The sequence below is a fragment of the Sminthopsis crassicaudata genome, chromosome 3 (genome assembly GCF_048593235.1).
Source record: "Sminthopsis crassicaudata isolate SCR6 chromosome 3, ASM4859323v1, whole genome shotgun sequence".
NCBI classification, from domain to species: Eukaryota; Metazoa; Chordata; class Mammalia; order Dasyuromorphia; family Dasyuridae; genus Sminthopsis; species Sminthopsis crassicaudata.
In genome coordinates, this window is record NC_133619.1 from 66,426,990 (window position 1) to 66,430,300 (window position 3,311).

A 3,311-nucleotide genomic window follows, 5' to 3' on the forward strand; every position below is an offset into this window, starting at 1 on the left:
AGTCTATCTCCAGTAATCCTGATCTATATCTTGCCATTGGACCCAGAATGTCCAAGCCTTGCCTGCAGCTACCCTGCCCAAAGTAATGCAAATTTTGATTATTGAAATTTCTAAAGACATCTTGGGGGTTACAGACTATATTTCTTTCTTAAGAACAATGCCTTAAACTAAAATCTCTCTGGCTGTCATTGTTTAGCCAATAATACGTCTCAGACCAAATCTGACTGGATCAAGGACACAGCCCTTTTTGGGCTTGGGTTGGATTAATGAGTTTGGACCCTGAAGGCTCCCAGTTGTTATAAATAGCAATTATTTCTATTTTGGCCAGAAACCTAGAGAGTCTTCCCCTCTCAGTTTATAAAAGAAATCATTCTTTGACTCATTTATTATCTAATCTTAATCACTGAATGTGTATTGCTTTCAATAAACTAAGACCCGGGAAAGATTTTAACTTAAAAGGGTTAAAGTTTCACACTGCTTCAGGCCATTTCCAGTCATCCTAATCTATATCTTGCTAACCTGTGATGAATACCTATGACATAATTACTTCATGCTTGACTCTCTATTATACTATTTTTATGTAATATTATTTTACAATCTATTGCTCTCCTGAATCTATTTCATATAACCACTTCTGTTGCCTATTAAGCTTGAGCTTAATCGACTTCTGGAACAGGAAGAGAGAGGCTTAAAAAAACAAAAAAACAAAAAAACAAACAAAAAAAAACTAGATTAGCTGGTAGTTTGGTGATTGAGTTGATCCATTTACATACACCTACATCTATTTGTTTTAAGACAGGCTAAATGACACAGTGGATAGAGCATCAACCCATGGGTCAAAGGACTCATCTATGTGAATTCAAATCTGGCCTCAGATACTTACTAGCTGTATGATCCTGGGCAATCACTTAACTATGTTTACCTCAGTTTCCTCATCTGTAAAATAAACTGGAGAAGGAAGTGGCAAACTACTCTAAAAGCTTTGCCAAGAAAATCCCAAATGGGGTCACAAACTGAAAAGTGAAACAACAATGCTTGTCTAGATCTATAGTTATCTATGGATAGAGTTTGGGTTTTTTTTTTTTTTTTTGGTAGCTAGATATCCATCTATCTATCTATCTATCTATCCATCCATCCATCAATTATCTATCTATCTATCTATCTATCTATCTATCTATCTATCTATCTATCTATCTATTTCTATATTTTGAACTAGTCCTGAAGAAGGACATTATGTTAAACCCAGAATTGGACTTAGTCCAGAGAAGACTGAATGAATGACCTATAAATAATAAAAGTATTAAATTACTCAGAAAAAAAAAAAGAATTTTGACAGAAAGGAGACTATTTTTCCCTTGAAGTTCTGGTGTATACAGTTCATATACATCCAACATAAAAGGAAATTTAACATCCTTCTCTTTAAAAAAAAAAAAAAAATCAAACTGGGGCACTAGTTGGTACAGTGGATAGAGCACCAGATCTTAAGTCAAGAGGACTTCAAATCTGAGTCTCAGACACTTAACACTTCCTAGCTGTGTGACCCTGGGCAAGTCACTTAATCTCAATTGTCTCAGGAGAAAAAAAAAATCAAACCATCAGAATAGAAAGGCAAGAATATAGTCGGCTAACCTTGGAACATTTTATGTATCATGCATTTCTTTGCAATGTGGGAGACCATTTGAATATTTCTTCCTGAAATCTCAATCTAAGTCTTGTAAATAGATACTTGATAAAACAGCTGAGCTGGGGCTGGTTTTCCTTCCCTTTGTTGGCTTTTTCTTCTTCAGTCTTTGTACATTTCATGGTGGTTTCAAACTCAATACCACTTATTGATTAAACTTTTCTTTTTAGAAGATGCTTGGATGATTGTAGAATGGCTTGGAAAGATTTACATGAACTGATGGTGAGTAAAACAAGCAGAACCAAGAATACATTCATTGTACACAATAACAGCAAAAATGTGTGATGAAGTATGAAACCCTTTGTTCTTCTTAGCTGTTCAGTGATCAGAAGCGATTCTAATAGACTGTCCAGAAAAAAAGATCTAAGGAGACTGTAAATCAACACATGCTATGTTCACTTCTTTTTTCTTTTTTTTCTTTTTTTTTTTTAAATTTCTCCTATAGTGTGTTCCTTTTGCTCTGATTTTTCTCTGCCAACATGATTCATAAAGCAATGTGTATTGAAACTAAATAAACTTACTACAATTAAAAAAATAGAAAGTGCTTGGGCTGCTGCAGATGATGATGCATTTTCTGTCTCAATAACAGAATCACCTTCTAAAACTTCCAATTTTTGTTACAGTGCTTGCATCATTTGTATCCAACATTCATTATTATTCTGTTGAAAATATTGTCCTTGATCACTTTTCTCTGCAAACTGTGGGAAAACCATAGCCAAAAAACTGCAGTAGAATTAATAGGTGGGATACTGAAGGAAGTTTTGTCCATGGAATCAAACAAATCTCTAAGGGCTGCACTGATATAGTGTATTTGGTGCCATTTCCCTTGAACTCGAAGGCACCCTCATATATCTTAAGGGCATCTTTAAGTTCTGGCACAGAGCGGATACATTGAACTGTAGCATTCATGTAACAAGTATTGCCAAGATTTGTCAATCCAGGTGGCAATTCCATAGCAGATGCTAGCTGTTCTTCCATCGTGTCTTCTGAGAAAACAATTCTAGCTACAGGTTCCTCAGGCTAAGCATCTGCTGATCCCCTCATTAACAGTCATTCTACTCTTTATCTTGAGGTTTCCTCCATCTTTCAGATGTGACTCCTTTCATGGTATATTTCTGTCTAGCAGTTTGGACTCCACTCAGTGCAAAAAACTAAGCCTTTAATACCATGAGAGGTTCCTCAATTTTCAGTTCCATACCATCAAACTGAAAAGAGCAGCATGGATGGGGGAAGTGATGGCACATGAAGGCCATGACTGGAGGCTATGGAGGAAGGGAGGGAAAACAAGGGAGAGCAGGAGAGACTGTAGCTGCAGTGGTAGTGGCTTGGACTTGGTTGGAGATCTGGCAGCAACCACACTTTACAAATATTATCTCATTTGATCTTCACTACAAGTGTGGGAGGGTATTATACCCCTTTTACAGTTGGGGAAACTGAGATAAAGATTTAAGAATTTTGTTCAGGGTCACACAGCATCTGAGATCAGATTTGAACTTAGATCTTCCTGGTTCTAGAACCACTGCTCTAGCTATTGAACAATCCAGTTGCTTAGCAAAAGACTGAATGACAACTTGCTGATGATATTGTTGAGGGAATTCTTTTCTAGGTAAGGGCTAGATAATCCCTAAAG

The 3,311-nt window shown here is 36.4% G+C and overlaps 1 pseudogene; it reads right to left on the reverse strand.

Moving 5' to 3' along the window:
• Window positions 1–598: 598 nt before the first annotated feature.
• Window positions 599–2,934, reverse strand: LOC141561874 (ubiquitin carboxyl-terminal hydrolase 14-like; annotated as a pseudogene).
• Between the last annotated feature and the right edge of the window lie 377 nt (window positions 2,935–3,311).